Here is a 16,297-nt window from a genome sequence, read left to right as displayed (position 1 = left end):
AACACTTTAAGCGGTTTTCTTTTATCAGGGTAAGGTCATAAACGGTTTACGTAAAAACCAATCGGCACACATAGATTTTTGCCCATTACCCCTTTTTTGCATTGCATGCAAACACTATTACTGGTGTTCTTACAAGCTTATCCAATGCGTGCAAGTCAGTGACGACCTGTGCATTTTAAGTCTAGGCCTTCAGTGCGATTCTTGCCATTAAGAAAACACCATTTCACAATTAACGAGAATCCCTATGGACATCATACATTATGTCGCAGTAAGTGAAAAGAATATTTGCTGTGATCTCCCATTCACCGCTGTCGAAGATTACCCTGCAATCGTTTACTTCCGCGTTCCAAAAAGAGTGGGAAAAAGGTCTATTGACATTTTAAAAACACGTCCATGCATAAAAGCCAAAAATGTAAAAGATGCTGAATGCTCAAGCCAGCCTAATTTTAACTGCAGCGTGATTGTTTTGTGAAATACATAATTAAATAAGACATTCAAGACATTCAAAAATTATACATTTTCATATGAATCTACCAAGGAGTTCTACAATGCCTGGAAAAAGCTATCTAATAATATTTGTAATTTAAATGTCACTTGCAGTAAAAAAATTTTCGTCAGAGTTCTCGATTACTATTCAAAACTTGAAAGACACTGAATGATCAAGCAGCCTAATTTACACTTAGAAAACTCCTAATGTTGCTATAATAATGTAAAAAGCACTTACCAATTTACTGGAAGTTAAAATCAGCCCTCCTTTCCTGTCTAATAAATTAATCAATCACACGATCATGCAGAATATCTCAGGTTTTTAAATCCATAACAATCTATTTCTCAATGGCGATAGCGGCAGTGATGACAGCCAACTCTTGTCAGCTAGGTCTCACTCTCTTCGCTTTCGAATTATGTCCATCACTTAATGCGTGATTGCGTCACTCAAGGCCAGCTAGAAGCCCTTGACTGAGACATATCAATAAGACCACACCCACAAGAATAAATAAATCAATATGATTGGCTGATGAATCTGAGAATCTGACATTAGATGCCTACTAATTTGCACTGTTGAGGGATTCAGTGGAAATTCTGAAGGCTTAAGGGGGTGGAGCTCAGACTCACGCACGGCTTCGGCCAATGAGCTCGGCTTCGGGCATGTGATTTGTGAAACAGCCGCCACACTTTGCTTGTAAGCGTCGAGGAATAAATTCTGATTGGATAAACTTTATTTTTTCCCTATTCGTTTGTAGATGAATTAGGAGTGGAAAGCGATTAAAAATAAATAGGCAAAAAGGTGAATGAGAATAAAAGGATGAAAACATAATTTTTTATTAGGCATGTTAGGCCAGCAGTGAAGGCTTTGCCGGCCCTGAGAATTCGCCACTGGCGCAAGTGTTGCATGCATGATGTTTTGACGTCAAAAGCAGAGACTAACCTGATGATTTCAAATCTCACGTAAACATGGTTTCTTATGTTGTCTGATTTTTTGCAAAAGCTTATTTTTGGTTTTTATCAGCATATTGGTTTGCATGTGAACATGCTCATTATTGCTCAGTGTGTGTGCACGGTTGGTCATATTTTAGAACCTAGAGTACCAGTCTAAACACAGGATGTGCACAAACACACTTACACTGACACATTGGGGCTGAATTAGCCTGGCACTGCCCTTATCAACATTACCACAGCAGGGCAGACATGTTTAACACTACTGAAAATAGAAAACACTTTCCTTCTGATAAAGAAACTTTTTGGATTTTTTTTGTAAATTTGCTTTGCTGTCAGTGGAGTCCTGGTGTGATAACCTATTAACACCAGATATTTGAATGTATGTGTGTTTTTAGAGTACATGTGAACAGAGCTGGACACATGATACAGGCCGAAGAGTTACTGGTGAAACCAGCGCGTGTGGAGTGTTGTCATGGTGACAGGTGGAAGTGTAGGGAGAGGCCTCTAGGGGTCGGGTTGAGCAGAGTTAATCCCCTGACAGAGATCACACATACTCTGATATAGGTTATAGAGTATGGGCATCACACACAACACAAAGACTGCTGTGTTCTCATAGGAGTGAGAAATGCAGGGTGTTTTACAGTGATGCATGTGTTGTGGTTTGAGTGCTGGTTCACACTGTATTAGTTAAGAAGTGTTTAAAACACACTTATAACACAACATGATAATGCACACTTTAGCACTGATAGAGCTAAAAGTGATGTGCTTCTACTGTTTACATGCAAACATACACATACTATATATTAAAGAAATGTTCCAGGTTTAATACAAGTTAAGCTCAGTCGACAGCATTTGTAGCATAATGTTGATAACCACAAAAAATTATTTTGCCTCGTCTATCGTTTATTTGAGAAACAAAAAAAGCAAAAATCACAGTTACAGTAAGACACTTACAATAGGGCCAGCTCATAATCATAAACATTAAAATACACACTGTTTCAAAAATTTAGCCACACGACGTAATGATTATACGTGTTAACATGATTTTGGTGTGATAAATTCAGAGGTTTACTAGTGTTACATTGTAACATTGAGTAAGTTGTAAAATTGGATATAACGGTCACACTTTATATTAGTTGTCTTTAACTACTGTATACTAACATTAAATGAATTACCTTCTATACAATGCATTTACTGTGTAACTACATGTTGTTCTGCAAAATTCTCACAAGATTTACATTTGCTGCTACTGAGGTTGAGGTACAGGTAGGGATAGGGTTAGGGGTTAGAGTTAGGGTTTAGGGTAAAGGTTGGGTTAGGGTTAGAGTTAGTGTTAGGGGTAAGGTAAACAATGTAACTACAGATGTAATTAAATGCAGGTACTTTAAATGTAAGTACAATGCAACAATGCATATGTACATAATAAGTACATTGTATCAAATGTGTAAGTACATAGTAGTTAAAGACACCTAATATAAGACAGATATAACTTTATACAAATAAGATTATCAAGTAATTGTATCACACTAAAATCATGTCAACACATATAATGTTTACACCTTGAGGCTATACTATGTTTTTGGACTGACCCTATTCGCTTCCATTGTAAGTGTCTTACTGTCACCGCAGTGAACGAGGGACGAGTCAGTTATTTTTGTGGTAATCAAAATTATGCCATAAATGTTGGCAATTGAGCTTAACTTGTATTGAAACTGGAACATTCCTTAAATTCAGGAAAACATTTGAGTTTTTTAAAATATGTTTAACAGTTTGATATTACAACTGTTTCATTCTGTTCTGATTTTCAAAGGCTGCTGTAGGCTGTTGCAAAATCTTCTTTATGTACTATTTTGTTTTCTTTCTGTAACCTTGTGCGACTTTGCATCCTCCTGCGTGGACATTTTGTTTTGTCTTTGCTATATGCTATGTATCATTTAATTTTCATTTAAACCAACTGATCTCAGTTAAGAACAATCTGGGCTGTCAGTAAAGTGTTAAACTTTCAACGCACAGAGTAATGTGACAAAACAGCATGGCGCCGATCACAACAGAGTTTGTCTTTGGGAGAAATGCGAACAAAACTACATTTGGTAAGAAACCTCATTACATTTTTACATTGAAACCTGTTTGAGTCAAAAGATTAGAGTCTGTATTTTCATCAGATATGGCATTTTTAAAATGTAAGCGATTTATCATGAAACGGCACGCTGCTAAACACAATGACTACTTACAAGGACTATAGGCCTTTTTTTTCTTAGAAATCCTATATTTACTGCATTATCAAATTTAGAATCAATGGGTTTATCCAAAAGCTGATCTTGCTTTCAGAGGCTTTATATGGCGTTAGGATGAAAATAAGGTGCATTTCGAACTGCTCTGAGACCAGTACAGACAGACAGCAAACTGGAGGTTAAGTCATTCACTAAATAATGTGCAGCTAAGAGCCGACCAAAAGTTCAGTTTCAGGCTGCAGATGATGTTTGGACCACTAATCATGGTTGGTAGACATGGGCTAGGGTTGCTCCGATACCAAAATTTTGGCATTGGTACGATACCTTGGTATCGATACTAACTCTACTTCGGCAACAAATAAAAATTCCTCCGATTTTTGATGAAATTACACAGAAAATTGCTTGTCTAAAAGAACTGCATAAAGTCTTATAGATACAAATTATGCCTTTTCTGTTTTAATTTTTCTGCATTCCATGTTAAATGTTTTAATTAAATGTTATGATCAAATTGTGTTTAATCAAATACATACTGTACAGCTTTAATCAAATGAAAATATAATACTTTTCAACAATAGATCTTAGGCACATAAGATGTTTCACAAAAGCATTTGTCTTAAGATCTATATCTTCAGCTTTAGTCTGTCAATAGGAAATATACATTTTAGACTCACAAACATTACTTTTGCAAATAGAAAAGATTAGAATAGAAGAACAGGGAGCCCTGCAACAGATGGCATGGCCCCCACAAAGCCCCCCACTGAACATCATGTCAGTCTGAGATTACATAAAGAGACAGAAGCAATTGAGACAGCCGAAATATATAGAAGAACTGTGGGGAATTCTCCAAGAAGCTTGGAACATCCTATCTGCCAACAACCAAGAAAAACTGTGTCCAGGACTACCTAAGAGAATTGGGGCTGTTTTAAAGGCAAAGGTGGTCACACCGAATATTGATTTAGCTTTTTTATGTTTACTGGACTTTGTATGACATTTAAGTGATAAATGAAAACTATTTATGTCATTATTTTTGAAGATATCCTCACTATGCAACATTTTTCACAAGTGCCTAAAACTTTTGCATAGTACTGTATATAATATATAATATTATTTAGGTGAAAAAAAAAAAGAAAAAAAAAGAAGATGCACAACAGAGCGTTACAGTATTAATGAAAACATTAAATGAAAACAATCTGATTACCTGAGGCAAAAGGCTGCCATGGCTGAATCACAACATGCTAATGTTCAGGACACTTGCTTATGTGATATTGCTTACAGATAATAATACTATTAATATAACCATTTAATATTATATTATTGTTACTATGAGTATTATTGTGACTGCTTTGATTGACACTTTTATACAGTAATAATATTTTTCTGTCGCAATGTCTTTAATTTCACACAATCAGTTGAATAAAGCACTCATTTCAGCGGGACTTTTATTTTGAAAGATCTTTGAAGTTCTTCCTGTTTGTGAAGAGTTCGTTAAATCAAGCTTCCCGCGACTCGCAAGCTGTAATCTCTGAGCTGCAATGGAGAAAGAGTTAATTTGAGTTCACAGCCGTTTATACACTCAACACACTGATCTGTGGCTCTGCAGATAGATACTAATAGGGATGTGCGAGACTAGTCGACTAAACGGTTCTGATGCTGCTAGTCAAAACTGGAATTACTAGTCAGTTAATATTTTCCACCATTAAACTGATCATCATTTTTACACATTTACGTTTGGCTTTATATTTTTACAGAGGCTGCGCTTAAATTACTGTCATATTAATGTTACATATCTTAAATAGAATTAATAATACAAATATTATTTTAAAAAGAGGATTTCTGGAGCAGATACAAAGTTTCATTTCACCTCAGGCTGCGCGTGCTTCTTCCCTCTCTCACTCGTGGCGTGCGCAGGAAAATGTCCTCTCGCTAGACAAGCAAACTCAGCGAAGTTGCTGTGAAATCACTTCGGTGGTGCGGGAATCAGATTTCCAAAAGTTTGAAAGTCCCTATGGATGTTTTCACATTTGAGTCTTCTTTACATCTGTGGATACTTGTACATAATTTTTCCGCTGAGCGGGATTTTTCAAGCGCAGGATATCCAACTCAGGTGAGTCAAGTCCCGTCTTTCACTGGACCATGTCGACGTGTTAATTTTGCTCATCAAAAAATTTATGCTTTTGAGTAAGTAGCCTAGAAAATGATTCTTTATTTTCAATGAGGTGCCGACTGCTTAACGGGTTAAACTATCTTTTATTCTGTGTGCACGTCATGTTTAGAATACATTAGGTTTATTGTAGGCTACATCACAGGCATATTATTTCTGTCCTATGGCTACTTTTTTTTTACATCGTAACTGTTATTGGTTAATGTTCTTTACCGAACAGCTGTCACATTAGATCAATGGCTAATGCACGACTGCACATTGTGAAATACGTGCAACTTTTCAGAGCATTTTTTTCTCTCATAGATTTGGCTTAGTCTACCTGTTAATTATTTTTGACTGTTTTAATATGTTAAGTAACTTTTACATGTTGAATTCCATTTAGAACAGGCTGGATTGCTCTATTGGTCCTGCACTATTCATTCAATTTTTTTCAATAAATATGCTTGTTAAATATTCGCTAAGGTTGATTTAGTGAATGTGTGTCATGTTCTATATTTAATGTACAATGATCATAATGCAAGGCAAGCACGTCACAGATACATGCCCCTTTTCAGTGGAATTTAGCTTCGGATTTGGAATTAGGGCTGCAACTAACGATTATTTTGATAATCGATTAATCTAACGATTATTAGAATGATTATTCTGCGATTATTGCAATGATTAATCATTAGTTAAGCGATTATTCAGCTTGTGCCCGGTTGTATTAAACAATAAAGAGGACAAAATCATCTTTTAAAAATAAAATATTTTCTTGCAGTGTATAATGGAGCGAAAACTACCCTCTCTCACCTTTCTGTTCAAACCATCAACTCACAAAAAAACAAACTCTCTCTTATTAATAAAGCTGCATATTGCCAATCTTCTTCATGATAAGAAATGTACAGTGACGCATATATAATGATTCAATAATCTTGCTGCATTAAGCGTGCGCTTGAGGGACAAGCGTCTCCGTGACAGAGTGTGCATCAGCCGGTGCAGTTTCAGTCTCTCCCCCTTAGATCGGGACATTCACACAGCTCATAGAAGAGGTGCTGACCGCACAGAGAAATGCCAGTTTCTGAGTTTGTAGTTATTTACATGACCTGCTTCCATGTTATTTGAACTTTAATAAAGCTATAACGCATTAAATATAACTGCATTAAAGATGTAATGCCAGGGTGTTTCCTTTAAAGACACTCGACACGCAAGTTTTGCTTTAGAAGAGCGGCAGCTCCAACTCCACTTATTTCACAACGAGAGTGCTTCTGTATTTACTTATTTTATATTTTTGCATTATAATTCCCTCATACTTTGCGATCTACATCACCTGAAGCTGTGAAAGTTTAGAGTGCATCTTTGAGCTGTGTAATTCTTCCTCTCCTCAATCAGGCGCTAACTGCAGTGTTGCTCTCACGCTTCATCATTAGAGTTTAATGTAATCTCATGTTATGTTAAATGAGATCAAATGACTATTCGACAACGAAAATTTTTCCGACAGTTTTTTATTGTCGACGTTGTCAATAACGTCGACTAATCGTTTCAGCCCTATTTGGAATATATTAAGTATTTTAAATTTGTTGCATAAACACTTTTTTTTTTTTTTTTTACTGTTTTCTGAACGTTGCTTTCTTTTTAGACTAGTCGACTTCCAGTTAATTTCCAGTTAAACGTTAGTGAAATTAGTCGTTCAGCATATCCCTAGATACTATTGGACACACTGCATGAAAATCAAGCATTTGTAGTGTGTGTGCATTTGTGTGTGTGTGATTGTGCCTGTGTGTGTGTGTGTGTGATTGTGCCTGTGTGTGTGTGTGTGTGTGTGTGTGTGTGTTTTCGTGTGCGTGCCTGTGTGTGTGTGTGAAGGTGATGACTGGGCAGAGAGGCACCTCTTATTCATACTGTGGCACACAGCGCATATGACTGTATATTATTTCATTAAATGACATCCTTCCGCTGTTTAATGATCACACTTGGCCTTTTTTATTATTATTTTCAAATGGTTTTTGATTTCATCTCAAAAACATTACATTTAGCTAAAAGCAGCATACTTTAATATGGTACCGAAATTAACAACAAGATAATATTGTACCATTTTAAATTTTTTGGTATCGTGATATTTCGTTAGTACTGGTATACTGGACAACCCTACATGGGGCAATGGTAATCAGCATATATTTAGAGGCAAATTAAACACAAATTAAAATTTGAGATTAATTGCATTACCTGCAACAAAAATAAATCACAAGACTAATAGTGATAAATAATTTTAGTCGATAATTTGTCCCAGCCCTAATTTTTTTATATTTATATTCATATTTGTACATATATATTGTGTGTACAAATTAAATGCTTTATTACTTTGAGAGTGAGTGTGATTCTTTGGCACAGGGTAATAATGACATCAGATCCAGTGAGGTACACTTACACACACACACACACACACAAGGCCTCTGTCAGCCTGGATAATGCTGTTATAATGGCAGGCATTGTGTCACAACTGGTTGTGTGAGGACCTGTTGGTGTCAGGTTAACTCAGACTGACTCTAGATCAGAGGTGAAAGAACGGGAAATGCGAAAATTGTTGTTCACAGGAGCAGAGATGGAATGGGAATCAGCCTTAGACGGCATGCTCACAAATTGCCCATGAACTGCATAACTGACGGTCTGAACAGTCTTTTGGCAAGAAAAAGAAAACTATAAGAATGCTGCCTTGGCCTAAAAGTAACTTTAAAAAAAGAGAGGTGCAACACTCAAGGCACTCTGTCTCCAACCATGAAAAGCCTTTATTTTAATGGGCCAAATACATAAAAAACCAAAGCATATCGGCAGAAAAACCGCCTTCATAAGGGAATACAAGAAAAACACCAGTGTTTATTTAAGTAATCCCCAGTGTGGCAAGAAGCCATTTGGAAAAGTATCTCACATGTGGTTCAGGTTTGGTTAACTTTGACTCCCAAATTCGCTATATTTAGTGCTTACGAGGAAGAAGCAGTGACAGAATTTGCCAAAGTTTGTGAGATTTGTGCCGGCGAAGCTTTGAAAGATTTTGAAGCATTTTGTTTGATACACGTAGCAAAAAGAAAACAAGATATTCCTGAATATTCCGATTTGCTCTCAGGGTTATATTTTAGATTTCAGAGTGGCCTGCCCCTCAACATCACAATCGAACTGTAGATGGCACTTTAACTGTCATTCATATGGGCCTTCCTGTCTAAGTTGTTGGTTCGGCCAGAATGTGCTACAATGTGGACCCGACTATATGCGGACATTTCTCGAGAAACAGTTCGTTAGTAAATAAAGTGGTGATAAGTTTTCAAGCTGCTACAATTGGTGCTCCCAAGGAAGGACTAGTTGATAGATTAGCGAGATTTGTGGCACTGAAAATCAGAAAGATATTCATTAGTTTGATGCAGTTTAGCGAGTAAACAAAATATTCTTCAGCACAACAGCACACCTCTATATTTTACTTTATTATGTCGTTATGTCGTTTCTGTCTAAGTGGGTGGTTCTTGGCCAGAATATGCTGAAAAGTGGACCAGACTTTATGCTTAATGTTTCTTCAAAAGTCTATGTGATTCTATGGGGGGAAAAAAGAGGTGGAGAAATTTAGAAAGATGTCGAAGGTAAAGGAAAAATGAAATCGTTGAAATATGAGGCGATAGGAAGAAGGATAGAGGGAGAGATACAGTGGATCCCAAAGCAACAACATGAGAAAAACAAGAGTGCTTGAGAATATATACAGAATACACAGAGTGACAGTGAAGAGGAAGGCGTCGTCAGAGTTGCATGTGTGCCGAAGAGCTCAGCGGTGAAACAGTCTGCTGAAGGAGGATGTTGATTTACATATGAGTCCAGAGGTCATCCACTGGTGGGAAAGAGGGAAGGAAAACACAAAAGAAAGTTCAACACCACTCTCTCTCTCTCTCTCTCTCTCTCTCTCTCTCTCTCTCTCTCTCTCTCTCAGGGGATTCTGTCCAGTTCCTCTGCTCCAGGTCATTTGCTGTGTTGACTCCTCTTAAGCCTTGTGTGATATCTCTTGCCTGTCAAAATCAAGTCACAAACACATATCCAACAGCTCGTCTTAGCCTCGGCAAACAGCCCCGCCAGACCCGGCAACGGTCACCGTGTGGCCTATGACATCATTGCCTCACCATTCGGAAGAGTTATACAAGAGAAAGGACTTGGGACTCTGTGTCAACTGAAGGAGGTGTCAGGACAGGCACTTGTGAAGGGAATCAAAAAGGTACTAGATCAGGAGAACGTCAGTAAGGCGGTACTGCGAGGTTCTCATGGGTCTGTAGATGTGAAACTGCTTTAGTTTTCTGAAGATCAAAAGATCAGACTTCTTTTGGGTCCGAATAAGTGGATATTTTTAGTCACATTCTGTGAAGCCTCATTCATAGAACCTGGTGCAGAGCAGATTAGATCTCTCAAGCACATTTGAGTGCTTGGAGAGGTCAGATCACTGTTTGATCAGACTGATCTCAGTCCAGTTTAAATGAAGAACTCTGAGGTACATGATGACACAGACAGGTATGTAAAACATATTCATGTTTGCTGAGTCATTCACGGTGGCAGAAATAACCATTAGTGTCAAATGTGCGCTTTTGTTTCTGCATGCGTGTGGGTTTACATGCAAACAGGTGTTTTTGTGGAATGGCTTTGATGGAGGACACCTGCAGTGTGTGTTGATGTATTTGCAACTTAAAGATTCTGCCTCCTGATAGGATTAAAGTTTGATCATTTGGTGATAGATTTGATTTATGATAGAATGAATTTATGATAGTGATCAAACATGGCGGCTTTTTGGGGTTGGGGATGGGGAGGGGAAAAATGGGGGTTAAAGTTGATTCTGTATATATATAAGAATCAATAAAGTGTTAATAACAAACAAAAAAAACATGGCAGCTTTTGAACTTTATGAGCATAGAGACCTGTAATAATTCACACATGCACAACAGGACTGGAATTTACATATAGTTGGATGCCAACCCGATTTTGGTTACTGAAGTGTGGAACACATAAACATTGGCCCAAAAAGTATTTGGTCACTTAAGCCACACTTAATGTATGAATTTCATTGCAGAGAACAAAATATCAAACCAAGTTGCATCTGGTTGCAAGATCTTTTCTGTCATGAGTACAAATTACCAATTAGAAGGATAGAATTGAACATTTGCAATGTTTGGGGCAACAGTAACCTCTATTGTCGAATTGTGTTAATATCTCCAGGTTTGCGTAAACGACCGAAAGTCAGAGTCTGCATTTCTCTGATGTCAATTATTAGTTGTCCAATCACAATAATCCATAAATGCTACGAATCGTTCATTTTGGACAAGGTCTCTTGATGTTGCATGCGGTAACAGCGCTACTTGGCACGCGGGCCGCATTCATCATAAAAAATATATTTATCAATAACCTGTCAAATGTGCATGAATTCAGTTGAGGTGTTCCTTTATCAGAGGGCTTACGGTAGCTCTCTGAATGGCTGAAGCTCAGCACAGTTAGAGAGGGAAATAAACTGCAATAGGATGTAACAAATGAAACAAACAACAAAGAATATCTGAGCACAGCTGATGTTTAATGAGAGCGGTGGTCTGTCAGCGGGCGCGTTCATAGAAACAGTATGTGTGCACACGTGCAGTCTGTCAGTCAAGAATGCGCGCTCTCAATCTCACCTGAGATTAACTCATCAGCACGAATCTGTCAAACTCGTTTGAATATCTTAACAGAGATATTTGCTTGTCATGAAAACAGTCATAATGGGAAAAAATAATAATAGCGTTGAGACGCCTTCACGCAAATGCTAAGTAGTGATATACGTTACTTCACCGCAAAACACTGAAGAGGGTGAACAAATCTTTATGACTTCTCATTGGAGCAGTTTTTGAATTAATAGTGGATATCTCTCTCTTGTTTTGGAACGTAGTATCTCAAGTGAGTGTGATGTTGAACACTCATGGAGTTATAAGTTGACAGTGTCTTTGACAGTGTCAACAGAACTGATCATACCTGTTTTCTGTATTGCAATGAATGTGGGAGAAAGTGGCTCTTTGAAAAATTAAAACCAAACCATGAAAAATTTAACTGTTACATCCTTAATTTAGGCTTTTATATAGGTGTAAGGGGGTTCAGTGGAAAGGAGGAGGCGAGAACCGGCTTAATAATATAAATAATAATTTAATAAATAACTTAAACAAAACACACAACCAAAAACACACAGTACAGCTGCCTGCAATTCTCTCTCTCTCGAACTGTTGTCCCCGGCCGCCCCATCAGGCTGATTGGGGACCGGGTGTGTCTCATTCCAGCCCGGCCCCACCCTCCTCGGCTCTACACTCCTCCCGGCGTTGCCTCAGGCCGGGGAGCCCCCGGCATGACGTACATCCCCCCACCCTTCCTCTCCGGGGGGGAACATATATGTTATTTTACTTTTTGCATTGCTTTGAGAAGATGTTAAGTTTTTTTTTTAGGAAAGTTATAACAATAATCATAATAATAACAATAACAACAACAATAATAATAATAATAATAAAAAGATGAAGAAAATTGGTGCACATGATTTCATTGGTGAAATGTGGCATTTGTTTTTTTGTTTTTTTTACTTTGACTATGTTTGTCAAGTTGAGAATAAAGAGAAAATTACATAAGATGAAGTTTTTATTTATAAAGTATTTAATTCACTGACTAGATTACTCAAAATTACACATTGCGACATGGCTTAATATATAATAAAAAAAAAAAATGTTTTTTCAGAAAAATGTAACTATATCGTGATATATATTGTTATCGTGATATAAAATTACTCATATCGTGATATAGGATTTTGGTCGTATCGCCCACCCTTAAGACCTACCTATTTTTTTTGTAAAAATAAAATGATGAGGCTGCCACCTTTCTAAGTTTCTGAAATTTAGCGAGATTTGACATGCAAAACCCCTGTAGTTCATCACATTAACTATTGACATGTTCCACTAACATTTAACAACCACAAGTAACAATATAAACTACTTTTTATGAAATGTTCTGTTTGAAAAGTGTGTTTGTACTTTCTTTCTTTAGAAAAAATGTCACTCAGTTTGATTTGTTATGCAGTGACATTCACAATTTTATTGTGTGGCTTAAAGGAATATTCTGGGTTCAGTAGAAGTTAAGCTAAATCAACAGCATTTGTGGCATAATGTTGATTACCACAAAAATTTATTTTGACTCGTTCGTCCTTTTCTGGGTTACATTGAGGCACTTATAATGGAAGTGAATGAGGGCTATCCGTATACGCGAATTTACTGTTTCAAAAGTATAGCCACAAGATGTAAACAATGTGCGTTAACATGATTTTAGTGTGATAAAATCACTTAACCTTTTCTGTGTAAAGTTATATACAATTTTAAAATGTTGTCGCCAAGAAGACATAACGTAAACCCAGTAATCCCGGTAAATGCCAATTATAACAATTTTACAGCTCAAATAATACATGAGTTTTAATAGAAGAAGTAATGTAAGGTTTTTCATGAAATTAAAAGCTTCACATTTCTGACTTTAAACCCTCCAAAAATGTTCCCCATTCACCTCCATTGTAAGTGCCTCTGTAAAAAAAAAAAGGTTAGTTGTTGGGCAAATAAAGGAGGAAGCGGGAGCTGGTTTTCACGATCCACGTGAGTGAGATTTTAATTATCAACAAACAGAAAATGCATTTCAGCTACACACCTTACAACAGAGGGTTGGCTTCTCAGCATATACAGTTGAAGTCAGAAGTTTACATACACCTTAGCCTAATACATCTAAACTCAGTTTTTCACAATTCCTGACATTTAACCATAGAAAACATTCCCTGTTTTAGGTCAGTTAGGATCACTACTTTAGTTTAAGAATGTGAAACGTCAGAATAATAGTAGAGAGAATTATTTATTTCAGCTTTTATTTCTTTTATCACATTCCCAGTGGGTCAGAAGTTTACACACACTTTGTTAGTATTTGGTAGCATTGCCTTTAAATTGTTTAACTTGGGTCAAATGTTTTGGGCAGCCTTCCACAAGCTTCTCACAATAAGTTGCTGGAATTTTGGCCCATTCCTCTAGACAGAGCAGGTGTAACTGTGTTAGGTTTGTAGGCTTCCTTGCTTGCACATGCTTTTTCAGTTCTGCCCACAAATTTTCTGAGGTCAGGGCTTTGTGATGGCCACTCCAATACCTTGACTTTGTTGTCCTTAAGCCATTTTGCCACAACTTTGGAGGTATGCTTGGGATCATTGTCCATTTGTAAGACCCATTTGCAACTGAGCTTTAACTTCCTGGCTGATGTCTTGAGATGTTGCTTCAATATATCCACCAGTCCCTCCTGCAGCAAAGCACCTCCACAGCATGATGCTGCCACCACCATGCTTCACGGTTGGGATGGTGTTCTTTGGCTTGCAAACCTCACCCTTTTTCCTCCAAACATAACGATGGCCATTATGACCAAACAGTAAAATTTTTGTTTCATTGGACCAGAGGACATTTGTCCAAAAAGTAATCTTTGTCCCCATGTGCACTTGCACACTGTAGTCTGGCTTTTTATGGCGGTTTTGGAGCAGTGGGTTCTTCCTTGCTGAGCAGCCTTTCAGGTTATGTCGATATAGGACTCGTTTTACTGTGGATATGGATACAGTTGTGCTCAAAAGTTTGCATACCCTTTCAGAAATTGTGAAATTTTGGCATTGATTTTGAAAATATGATTGATCATGCAAAAAACTGTCTTTTATTTAAGGATAGTGATCATATGAAGCCATTTATTATCACATAGTTGTTTGGCTCCTTTTATATCATAATGAATCACCCAACAGAAATCACCCAAATGGCCCTGATCAAAAGTTTACATACCCTTGAATGTTTGGCCTTGTTACAGACACACAACGTGACACACACAGGTTTAAATGGCAATTAAAGGTTAATTTCCCACACCTGTGGCTTTTTAAATTGCAATTAGTGCCTGTGTATAAATAGTCAATGAGTTTGTTAGCTCTGACGTGGATGCACTGAGCAGGCTAGATACTGAGCCATGGGGAGCAGAAAAGAACTGTCAAAAGACCTGCGTAACAAGGTAATGGAACTTTATAAAGATGGAAAAGGATTTAAAAAGAAATCCAAAGCCTTGAAAAAGCCAGTCGGTACTGTTCAATCATTTATTAAGAAGTGGAAAATTCGGGGATCTCTTGATACCAAGCCAAGGTCAGGTAGACCAAGAAAGATTTCAGCCACAACTGCCAGAAGAATTGTTCGGGATACAAAGAAAAACCCACAGGTAACCTCAGGAAAAATACAGGCTGCTCTGGAAAAAGACGGTGTGGTTGTTTCAAGGAGCACAATACGACGATACACAAAAATGAGCTGCATGGTCGAGTTGCCAGAAAGAAGCCTTTACTGTGCCAATGCCACAAAAAAGCCTGGTTACAATATGCCCGACAACACCTTGACACGCCTCACAGCTTCTGGCACACTATAATTTGGAGTGACGAGACCAAAATAGAGCTTTATGGTCACAAACATAAGCGCTATGTTTGGAGAGGGGTCAATAAGGCCTATAGTGAAAAGAATACCATCCCCACTGTGAAGCATGGTGGTGGCTCACTGATGTTTTGGGGGTGTGTGAGCTCTAAAGGCATGGGGAATCTTGTGAATATTGATGGCAAGATGAATGCAGCATGTTATCAGAAAATACTGGCAGACAATTTGCATTCTTCTGCATGAAAGCTGTGCATGGGACGCTCTTGGACTTTCCAGCATGACAATGACCCTCCATTGGTTACAGTAGAAAAAGGTGAAGGTTCTGGAGTGGCCATCACAGTCTCCTGACCTTAATATCATCGAGCCACTCTGGGGAGATGTCAAACGTGCGGTTCATGCAAGACGACCAAAGACTTTGCATGACCTGGAGGCATTTTTCCAAGACGAATGGGCAGCTATACCACCTGCAAGAATTTGGGGCCTCATAGACAACTATTACAAAAGACTGCACGCTGTCATTGATGCTAAAGGGGGCAATACACAGTATTAAGAACTAAGGGTATGCAGACTTTTGAACAGGGGTCATTTCATTTTTTTCTTTGTTGCCATGTTTTGTTTTATGATTGTGCCATTCTGTTATAACCTACAGTTGAATATGAATCCCATAAGAAATAATAGAAATGTGTTTTACTGTTCACTCATGTTTTCTTTAAAAATGGTACATATATTACCAATTCTCCAAGGGTATGCAAAATTTTGAGCACAACTGCACATGTCTACCTTTTTCCTCCGGCATCTTTACAAGGTCCTTTGCTGTTGTTCTGGAATTGATTTGGACTTTTTGCGCACAACTATGGTCATCTCTAGGAGACAGAATGCGTCTCCTTCCTGAGCGGTATGATGGCTGCGTGGTCCCATGGTGTTTATACTTGCGTACTATTGTTTGTACAGATGATCGTGGTACCTTCAGGTGTTTGCAAATTGCTCCCAAGGATGAACCAGACTTG

General features: G+C 37.8%; 1 protein-coding gene across 2 annotated transcripts in view; it reads left to right on the top strand.

The window, feature by feature from the left end:
* LOC127430473 (protein Shroom3-like) overlaps window positions 1-16,297 on the top strand; it is a 108,815-nt gene that overhangs the window by 16,603 nt on the left and 75,915 nt on the right. The gene's annotated exons all lie outside the window — the stretch shown is intronic.

This window comes from Myxocyprinus asiaticus, chromosome 40 (genome assembly GCF_019703515.2).
Source record: "Myxocyprinus asiaticus isolate MX2 ecotype Aquarium Trade chromosome 40, UBuf_Myxa_2, whole genome shotgun sequence".
Taxonomy (NCBI): Eukaryota; Metazoa; Chordata; class Actinopteri; order Cypriniformes; family Catostomidae; genus Myxocyprinus; species Myxocyprinus asiaticus.
This window is presented reverse-complemented; position numbering and strand designations above follow the sequence as displayed.